The sequence below is a fragment of the Belonocnema kinseyi genome, chromosome 10, assembly GCF_010883055.1.
Source record: "Belonocnema kinseyi isolate 2016_QV_RU_SX_M_011 chromosome 10, B_treatae_v1, whole genome shotgun sequence".
Lineage (NCBI taxonomy): Eukaryota > Metazoa > Arthropoda > Insecta > Hymenoptera > Cynipidae > Belonocnema > Belonocnema kinseyi.
Window position 1 is genome coordinate 30,488,785 of NC_046666.1, and position 11,588 is coordinate 30,500,372.

General features: G+C 22.1%; 1 protein-coding gene across 2 annotated transcripts in view; it reads left to right on the forward strand.

Annotated features, from left to right (window-relative positions):
• LOC117181605 (alpha-glucosidase-like) overlaps nt 1-11,588 on the forward strand; it is a 99,408-nt gene that overhangs the window by 58,338 nt on the left and 29,482 nt on the right. Inside the window, exon 1 of one of the 2 annotated variants that reach the window (XM_033374466.1) lies at nt 10,880-10,931. The exons of the other annotated variant lie outside the window; for it this stretch is intronic. The gene's annotated coding sequence lies outside the window, so the exon portion shown is untranslated. Of the gene's footprint in view, nt 1-10,879; nt 10,932-11,588 lie in introns of those variants that run through there. 2 annotated transcript variants of the gene reach the window in all.

Consider the following 11,588-nt stretch of genomic DNA (forward strand, 5'->3'; position numbering starts at 1 on the left):
TTATGAATAATAACGAAAAGAGTTTGAAAGATTTTACGGAAATTTTTTAATTTTGAAAATTTTTTAAAAAATTTATGTGATATAATGTGTTATAATTATATTCTTTAAATTTTCCTACCTGATTTAAGCTTTTGAATTGGAGTAAGGTAATAATTAATTCAATTTAACAAAAATAATTGCTTAAGCCATTTAGTATTATTATTGAAAAAAATGTTTTATTAGAATAATGCTAGCCCTCTCAGCCTTGACTGTGTGTACTATACCCAGACAATATTTTCGACCCACTAGATAGCTGTTTTAGTTTTGTTAAAATATTTATAGTAATATGTGGAATTTATCTTATGAATTTTATAATATTTATTTTTATGAGACATTAGGCTGTAGTTTAAAAAATAAAATATCTCGATAGAGGGCTAGAAAGCTGCTGTTTTTTTCTTAATTTTACAGTTTTTGTTCAACATTTCATTCATTATTTATTATTTCGTTTATTATTTTTGTGCATTATTGTTTATTACTATCTTCTTATATAGTAATGCTGGATAGTTGCGGTTTTTCTGAAATTTGAAACTTTTTGTCCACATGTTTCACAAATACAATTGTTTAAACAATTTATTTTTATAATTGTATTAATTCAAAAAAAGGCTCTGAGAAACTACTTCAAGGAAAATTTACATTTTACATGATCCATAAAGAATATTTTCAACACACTTGAAAAAAATATATTAAAATTCAAATAAATAAATTGTTTAAAAAACGGTTTTCTCTAATGTTGGTTTATTATATGTTTATAACTTAAAAATCTAAAGCAAATTTAAAATGTCAGATAAAATGAAAAATATATAGTTATAATACAGAAGAAAATAAATTATTTATAAGATATTTATGAGATATATAGATGTTTATAAGAGAATATTATTGAAAATATTAAATGATTGTTTAAACAATTATTTTTGTTAATTCAAATTCATTATTATCTCACTATAATTGCAAAGTAGAGCAATAGTGGAAATGCGTACAAAAACTGAAACTTTCTACAATAATTTCAAGAGAATATTAACAAAAATAGTATTAAATTGTTTTAAAAATTATTTTTGTTCACTTGAATTGATTATTACTTCACTGTAACTTAAAAGAAGACTGAGAGTTAAATTTTTTAGTAAAAACTGTAACTTTCTAGCATTGTTTAAAAATAGTATCATTAAACGAATAATAAATGGTTTAATTAGTTACTTCTCTAAAATTTAATTCATTACTGCTTGGCTCTTACTGGAAAAATGAAAATAAGGTAAGAAAAATAATTATTTAAACAATTATTTTTGTGGTTTGAATTTATCATTACTTTTACATTATTTATAATTAATTAAATTGATTTCTGCTTTCAGTCAACAAAAAGCGGTAAATGATTAAAAAATGTTCGGAAAATATTGCGACTTTATAAATATGTATGCAAAGAAAGTCACCAAAAACAATAATAATTTGTTTAAAAAATTACGCTTGTTAAATTTCATTGAGTATCTACATTCTGAGTGACAAGTTGACGAAAATTTAAAGATTTCAGAAAAAACGGTGACTTTCTAGCTTCGTTTAAAAATAATAATAAATTGTTAAAAAAAATAATTTGTTTAAATCTTGAATTAGTTACTAATATAATAATTTGTCTAAATAATAATTTTTGTTTCAAATTTCATAATTTATGACGATAATTGAAGTAAAAAGAAAATAATAAGTTAAAAATTAAAAAGAAAAATCAACTTTGTAGTATTATTTAAACAGAATATATGAATAAAAATAAAAATAAATTATTTCAATAATTATTTTTCTTAATTGATTTTCATCTTATTATAATTAAAACTCAGAACATTAGTGAAATATTGGATATAAGACTAGAACCTTATAGCATTATTATAAAATAAGATTATTAAAAATAATAATAAATGGTTTAAATTATTATATATAATGAATGAAATTAATTATTGATTCACCCTAACTAAGAAGTTGTGAGTTACACAATTCAGAAAAACCCGGGATTTACTGAAGATTTCCTAAAAACAACAATAATTTGTTTAATGATTATTTTTATTAAGTCGCATTAATTATTATCACAGTCGATGTGTAAACAAGACAAAAAGTTTCCAATTACAAAAAAATCTTCTTTCTAACATTACTTAAGCGAATTATCATTTAAAATTAAAATAAATTTTTTAAACAATTATTTTGGTTAAATTAGAATAATTATTGTCTCACTCTAATTATAATTTAGTTTAGTAGTTAAAGATTTGAAGAATTTTGTAAGTTTCTAGCATTATTCTAAAACAATAATTTTGAAAATAATGATGAATGTTTTAAACAATTATTTATAATAAATTAAATTCAATATTGCTTTGCTCTAACAAAAAAGTTGAAATAAATTGAATAATTTAGAAAAGCGCAGGGCTTGAAAACTTTATTTTAAGGAAAATGACTATATACAACAAGTAATCTGTTTAAAAATTTATTTTAATTAAATTTCATTAATTATTTGGATATCTAGCTCTAAAAACTGGCCACATATAATTTTTTATTTGGGGGTTTTTAAGGACCCTATAAAACCGCTTTATGGGGGTTATATTTAAAAAATAATTATTTATTTGTATTATTTAGCTAATTGTCAATCGAAAATCGCTTGAGTTATTCATTTTTTTATCTACTATTTAGAGTATCAATATTTGTTAAAATTTGTAAGATGAAATATGTGATGTGATAAGATGAAATATAGAGTGACTGATAAAATAAGAAAACAAATGATTAAAGCAATATTTCATAAAACATTACAAGTGAAGCCCAGAATATGTATACGATAATTTTTAAGTGTATTGACAAAAAGCAACTAAAATTAAATTCCAGGATAAATAATTACAAAATTTTATTATAAACCACTAAAAAAGTGGCTTGTTTAACAATCTTCTAGAGACTGACAAATATTTTAAATAATAAAAGAATCACGTAGAATTTATAAATTGATTACCCAATCCGGATAAAAAATAATTTCATTTTATTTTTATTATCATTTATTGTAAGCATAATATAATTTATAATATAATAATATTGATAATAATAATTATAATGTAAATAAGAATTTTCTTTGATATAATAGAAGAAAAATATACCACTAGAAACTCGGGTAAAGGTAAATAGAAAAATTTTTTCAGAGGTACCGGCTCGGGGATCGTACCCCGGCCCTTTATCGTGAAGTCCAAGTGCTTAAGCAACTGAGCCATCTAGGCTTTAAATATCTTCTGTTGATTTAAAAATCTTTTAATTTATGAGTTTTCTTGTCGAAATATATTGGAATTAAAAAAATATATAGATGAATTTTCCAATCAAAAAATATTTGATAAAAACAGTAATAAATTTTCAACCATAGCAGACAAATTTTCAGGAACAAAAGATTTATGTAAAACTAAACAGTTTTATTAACAATAAAACATTTTTAACTGGTAATCAATTAGTTAAATTTATTAACTGAAGAGATAAATATTTTTGAGGACAGTTGATTTTCCAACAAAAAAGTTAATTTGCAACAAAGAAAGATGATTTTTCTAACATAAAATATGATTTTTGCACGAAAAAACTATCAAAGAACAAACAGATGAATTCTCAATAAAAAGATAAATAACAAACCAAGCAGTTGAATTTTTAAATAAAAAGGATATTTTTTCAAACAAAGATGAAATAGTGAATTTTTCTGATTAAAAAATTAATTTGAGAAACGAGTTTTCAGACATTATAATTCAACTTCTAAAACTAATTTTTAACCAAATAGCTGAATTCTCAACCAAAAAGATAGATTTCCAACCAAAGCTGTGAATCTTATAAAAACAGAATGAAAAAAAGTATTTTAACTTTCAAACAATTTGTAAAATATTCAATCTAAAAAGAGAGAAATTTTTAAACAATTATTTTAATTTTTAACATAAAAAGAGAATGTTTCACCAAGTATTTGAATTTTTCACAAAACAAAAGACAAATTAAAAAAAGAACACCAATTTTCAAAAATATTGTTGAGCCTTGAAGCCAAATAGACGAATTATTTTAAAAATAGCTGATTTTTCAGCTCAAAAATGTGATTTCTTGATCAGAAAAGAAGTTGGATTATCTACTGAATTGTAAAATTTACTACAAAAGAAGACGAATTTTCTACTAAAAATTTCTATTTCCTCCCCGAAAATGTGAATTTTCAACTAAATTTAAATTTAATTTAATTCAATTTGAATTTAAACTAAGCAGTTGATTCTTCTAACAAAAAAATATTAGTTTTATATGGAAGGGGAAATGAAAAATAAAATTCCCGGCAGAAAATTTCCGAATTATAACATTCTCTAATATAAAAAATTGAATCTTTTTTTAAAAATATATTTAATTTCAACATACTTTAAATTGTACTAACTTAATTAATTTTACAATTAAAACAAATATTTTCCAAAATTCGGGAATTTTCTAGTTCGGATATTTTATAATTCGGCAATTTTTTGTCGTGAATTTTTTTATTCGTGAATTTTCTTATTCGGTAATATTATAAGCTGCTTTGGAATTTTTCAATTTGGAAATTTTACAGTGTCAGAAATTTTATTATTCGGGATTTTTTAAAATCGTCTCAAACAAACAGGTAACTTCATCTAAAAAGAAGAATTTTCAACAAAAAAGTTGAATGTTAAACCAGAATGGATAAATTTTCAAACAAACAAAATTAATTTTCAAAGAAAAAAGTCATTTTTTTACAAAATAAATGAACTTTCAATTAAATTGTTAAATTTACAACTATAAGAGATTTATTTTTAATTTAAAATAGCATTGTTCATTCATAAATGAAATGCTTGCATTTTTAGTTTAAAAATAATAAATGATCAAAATAGCAAAATAGCAAAAGAAGAAGGTTAAAAAAATATTGACATTTTTAACTATTAAGATGAATCTTAAAAAAATGAAATAATGTAATAGAATTTTTAATTGAGCAAAATAAATTTCAAACGAAAAATATAGCAGTATACTTTTAAATCCAAAATAATTGAAGTTTTAAATGTAAACATTTTTTATTTAAAATATATATTTTTTAGTATTCTAATCGTGACATGTTTATTTAAGAAATGGAATTCTCAATTACCAAATAAAATTTTTGTTAAGAAAACAAATGAATTTTCAACCAAAGATATACCTTTTTTAATAAAATGGTTTAATAATTAACCCAGAAGATTGTTTTCAATGACAACAATTATTCGATAAGAAATGTATATATATATATATAGTTAAATTTTTTATAAAAAAATTAATCTTCCAGAAAAAGTTAATTTTTAACAAAGAGTCCAAACAAATAGTGAAATTTTTATATAGCCAAGATGAATTTTGAACAAAGAATAAAACAGACTTTTCAACCAAAAATAGTTCAGATTTCAAGAATAAAAAAACAATTTTTAATTTACAATATAATTTTTAAGCATGAATGTAAGAAATTCATTTTTATTCAAAAGAAAATATTTCCGAACCAAGCAAAGAAGGAATTGTTAACATAATAGTTCAATATTTAACAGAAAAGATTATTTTTAAAGAATAAAAATATAAAGTTTTTTGTTAATTTTCTAAGAATAAAAATAGAAAGTTTTTGTTAATTTTCTAAGAATTTGATTAATAAATTTTCAACCAGCGAGATGAATCTTCAACGAGAAAGACGTGGCTTTTTTAACATAAAAAGCTAATTTTTTAAAAATAATTTAATTATTAGCTAAAAGAGACTGGTTTTAAATCACACAGTTGAATTTTGAAAAAAATAATTAAATTTTCAAAAGAAGAGATGAACTTTCATGTTAACAGGAAGAATTCTTCACAAGAGGCAAATTTTCTACAAAGAATTGAATTTTAAACCAAAAAGATGAATTTTCAACTAAAAATGTTACTTTTCTAATAAAAAATATAAATTCTGAACGAATAAATCAGCTTTGAACTAATTATTTAATTTTCAAACCAGACGATTAATGTTCTAAAAAAAGACTTTTTTTCAAATTAGGTAAGTTTTTGACTAAACAATTACATTTTCAAACTGAGAAAGATCGGTTTTAACGAATTATGAAATAGTGACATTTTCATTTGAAAAAATTGAATTTGTAATAACAAATAAATTGATTTTTTCACATACAAAATAATTAAATTTTCTACCACATTATTGAATAGTTATGAGACAAAAACACATTTTATAAAAAATAATCTTCAACCTGAATCTTTAATATGAATTTTTAACAAAAACGTTGATTTTGAAAGAAACAGATGAGTTTTAAACAAAATACCTCAATTTATAGTTGGAAAAATAAAGTTTTGATAAAAAGAAAAGTAATTCAAATTAAAATAGTCTAATTTTGAACTAAAATTTAACATTTTCACTAAAAAAATTAATCTTCAATAAAGTTGCTCAACTTAATAGTATAATTTTTAACTAAGAGAGATGGGCTTTAAACCAGAAATATAACAGACTTTTCAACCAAAAAAAAGCGGACAGGGCTGAAAAAACCATTTCTGTCGAATTCGGACGCATGACGCTACTTGGTGCAACTGCCCTGCTCAGAGTGCGGTCTTAAAAAAATTTGAACTAAAAATATAAATCTTCGAAAAAAAAGCAACAGAAAATGATTTCTGAACAACTTGATTGAACTAAATCTTCAAAACAAAATATTTTAATTATCTAGCATAATAAGAATAATTTTTAACCGAAAATCAGCATTTTCTTTAATGAAAATGAAATTTCTGCTAAAGCAGAGGATTTTTTTAATGAAGAAGGTAAATTGAAAAAAAAGATGATTTTCTGCTAAAAAAGATTTCAGTTAACTTTTTACGCTAAAAATATAATTTTTCAACAAGAACTAAATTTCTATGAAAATATTGAATTTTCGACTTTTCAAGATCAAAATATTAATTTCTCAACTAATTTGTACTAAAACATATGCATTTTTAATTAAAACAAAAAATAAAACAAATTTTCCAAAAAATATTTGGATTTGAATTAAAAAAGATTACAGCTCTCTTTCCAATAACAAATATTAAACTTAAACAAAAAGTCAATTTTTTAGGAAATTGTGCAATTCTGAACAAAGCAGCAGCAGATAAAATTTCTCTGAAAACAGATGAGTTTTAAATTAAACAAAACAAAAAAATACAAAAAAATAGTTGAATGTTCAACAACACAATTTTAAATTTGAATAAAAAGTAAATTTTGTAGCAAAAGTTGAATTTTTAACAAAACAGCAGAATTTTCAACCAGACTGTTGCATTTTTATCCAAGAAGGAAGAATATTTTTTAAACAGGCGAATTTAAAAAAAAAATCAGAAAAACATTAAAATTGTAATCCAAAGAAGATTCCAGTTGACTTTTTAAGATCAAAATATGAATTTTGTAACAAAAAATAAGTTTTTACTAAAAAAATTGAATTTTTGATTCAAAAGACGAATTTTTTACACCAAAAAGGATGATTTTTTAAATAAAATATGTAAATTCTCTGCCAAAATGTTTCATTTTTTTCCAAAAATGATTAAATTTGTGCTCAATCAGATGAATTTTTATGAAAAATGAAAATTTTTCAAACAAGTTGAACTTTCATCCAGAAAAGATTTCAGATCATTTTTCAAAATTAGAATATAAATTTTAAGCCAAAAGTAAATTTTCAAAAAAACAGTACAATTTTCAACCAAAAATGTGACTTCTTAACAAAATAAATTCATTTTCAACTAATTTAAAAAAAAAGTTGAATTTTTATCCAGAAAAGATAACAGTTTTTTTTCAACAACAAAATATTAAAGTTAAACAAAAAAGTAAATTTTTTACAAAATTTTTCAATTTTCAGCAAAACAGCAGAATTTTTCAACCAAAAAATACGACTTTTCTACATAAAAGTTTAATTTTTTAACCAAAAAGTTGCAATTTTATCCAAGAAAGATGAAATTTCTCTTAACAAAGATGAATTTTTATTTTTAAAGAAATTAAAAAATATAGAAGATTTTTCATTGTAAAAAGATTCAAGTTGAGCTTTCAAGATCAAAATATAAATTTCTTAACAAACAAAAAAAGCTTTTACGACAAAAATTGAATTTTTGAATGAAAAATATGAATTTGTACTAAAACAGATGAATTTTAAATAAAAAATGTCAAATTTTTTAAAAGTTGAATGTTCATCCAGAAAAGATTTTAGTTCATTTTACAACACCAGATTATAAATATAAACAAAAAGTAAATTTTTAACCAAACAGTAGAATTTTTGACCAAAAAATATGACTTTTGAACAAAAAAGATTAATTTTCAACTAATTTTAAAAAAATTTCAAAATCATAGTTGAATTTTCATCCAGAAAAGATAACAGTTCTCTTTTTAAGAACAAAATATTAAATTTAAATAAAAAGTAAATTTTTAATTTGATATTGTTTAATTTTTAACCAAACACCAGAATTTTCAGCTAAAAAGTATGACTTTTCAAAAGAAAAGTTTAACTTCCAAAGAACATCCAAAAAATATTTCAGTTGACTTTTCGAAGGTAAATTATACATTTTTTGGACAAAAAACTAGTTTTTTCGAAAAAATTAAATTTTCAGTTAAAAAAGGCGAAATTTTTAAACCAAAAAGTATGATTTTTTAACAAAATAGTTTAATTTGCTACAATAAAGATGAAATTTCTTATAAAGGAGATGAATTTTTAATTTAAAAAAATTTTCAAATAGTTAAATTCTCAACATCAAAATTTTAAGAAAAATTAAATTTTATAGATTAAAGTTGAATTTTCAACCAAATAGTTGCATTTTTAGCCAGGAAAGAAGAAATTGCTTCTAAAAAAAGTAAATTTTTTAATAAAAAATATACAAAATGTCAAAAAAAGAGTTGAATTTGTATCCAAAAAGATTTTAGTTGACTTTTCAATACAAAAATGATAATTTTAAGGAAAAAGTAAATTTTCTAGGAAATAGTTGAATCTTCAACAAAAAAGTTGCATTTTTATGAAAAAAAATTCAATCTTTCTTCTAAAAAAGATGAACTTTTAAATCAAAAAGTCAAATTTTCAGAAAAAAATAGATTTCATCAAAAAAATATTCCAGTTGACTTTCCAAAATCTAACTGAATTTTTAAACAAATAATAAGTTTGTACTGAAAAAAATTTTCAACAAAAAAATGTGACTTGCCAACAGAAGAGATTAATCTTTAAACAATATTAAAAAAAGGTGAATTTTCATCCAGCAAAGGTTACATTTCTCTTTTTATCAGCGGAATTTTAATTTTAAACAAAAAGAACATTTTTGACGAAATTGTTCAATTTTCAACAAAATAGCAGAATTTTAAAACGAAAAATATGACTTTTAAAAGAAAAGCTTAATTTCCAAAGAAACAGTTGCATTTTTATTCAAGAAAGATTAATTTGTTTCTGAAACAGATGAATATTTATTACAAAAAAAGTGTTAAAGAAATAGTTGATTTTTCATCCAAAAAAGATTCCAGTTGATCTTTCAAGATTGAAATACAAATTTTTTAACAAAAAGTCAGTTTCCACGAAGAAAATTGAATTTGCAATTAAAAAAGTAGAATTTTTTGACGGATGAATTTTTAATTAAGAAAAAATAAACCGTTTTCTTAAATTGTTGAATTTTAACACAAGAATGTTAAATTTTAACTAAAAGCAAATTCTACAGAAAAAAAGTTTAATTTTCAACCAAACAGTTGCATTCTTATCCAACAATGAAGAAATTTCTCCTAAAACAGGTGCATTTTTAAAATGAAAAATATACAAAATTCGAGAAAAGAGTTGAATTTTTATTTAAAAAGATTCCAATTGATTTTTCGACACAAAAATTGGAATTTTTAACAAAAAGTAAATTTTCAACAAAACAGTTCCATTTTTATCGAAAAAAGATTTTCAAAAAAGACAAGAGTTTTTATTTAAAAAAAAAGAATCTCAAGAAAATAGTTGAGTTTTTCTCCAAAAAAGATTCCAGTTGACTTTTCAAGATAAAAATATATATCTGTGACAAAAAATCAGTTTATAAAAAAAATAGAATTTTTAATTCAAAAAGACGAATTTTTCAAACAAACAGTAGCATTTTTATCCAAGAAAGAAGAGATTTCTTTTAAAATAGATAAATTTTAAAAAAATTCTTAAGAAAAATAGTTAAATTTCCTTTCAAGGAAGATTCCACTTCACTTTCCAGCAATAAAATAAGAATTTTAAACAATAAGTTAGTTTTCTGTCAAATAGTTGAATTTTTGGCCATAAAGTATGACTTTTTATCAACAAATGAAAACTCTACTAAAATATGTGAACATTTAAATAAAAAATATAAAAATTCAAAAACAAATAGTTGAATTTTAATTAAAAAAGATTTAAATTGACTTTTCAACAAAAAATGTAAATTAAAAAAAAATTTAATTTCTATGAAATAATTGAATGTTCAACAAAACAGTTGCATTTTTATTGAAAAAGATTCAATATTTGAACTGAAAAAGAAGAACTTTCCAATCAAAAAGACCAATTTTCAGAAAAAATATTTTTTCAACTAAAAATATTTCAGTTGTCTTGTCAGCAACAGCATTTGAATTTTAAACAAAAAGTGAATGTTCTACGAATTTTTTCCTCAAAAAGTTTTTGTTGATTCGTTTTACATTTCCCAGGTAGCCTGCTTACAAATTGACAATACTTTTCACTCAATATTTCAATAAACTGGAAAATATTTCACAAACATGTGTTGAAATTGCTGAATCATTAAATACACTAAATTGTTTTTCTAACGTCAGCAAACTAGAACGAGTGCCTAATAATTACGATCGACGGATGAGATAGTGATTAGTATATATATGCTGAAATTTTATTCTATTGTTGTCAGTTATTTTCCTTTGTTTTCTACGTACATATTGGAAGCTTTTCCTCAACCTGTTTGTGAGTATAATAATATATTTTAAATTTATATTTTAATTATGTTTTTTAACCAATTTTACTTGAAAATTGAACTGCTTTCATGGCAATCAAACTTTTTACATTATCATCTACTGAGAGGTATTGGTTTCATGTAAAATTTGACTTTGGCGGTTTTCATAAAATCTTCACGTTTTGAGACCCACTGAGTCAGCAAAAACGATTTTTACGAATGTGTTTGTCTGTCTGTCTGTAGTCTGTATTCTGTACGCACGATAACTTCATAAAAATTGATCAGATTAGATTATGCTTTGGCACACTTTTTTATCAGAGTTAAAGCATTTTCAAAAAAGAAAAAAAAAAAAAAAAAAAAAAAAAAAAAAAAAAAAAAAAAGAAAAATGAACGTTTTAAGCCAAACAACGCATGATATGAAAAAAAGTCAAGAGAAGAAAAACGTTGATTTTTGAAAGCCCTACGAGATAATTATAACAAGTTTTTCAATTTGGTCGTAAAGTTGAAAATTCAAAATTTGATCATACCTATCTTTTTAAAACCAAATTTTTTTCAGGATTTCAAAATTCTATAAACAGTTATTTATCGTACTCAGAAACTTGAACAATTTATCCTCATGATTTTTTTCTGTGAAAAGTAAATTATCAGAGTTGGAGCATTTTCAAAAT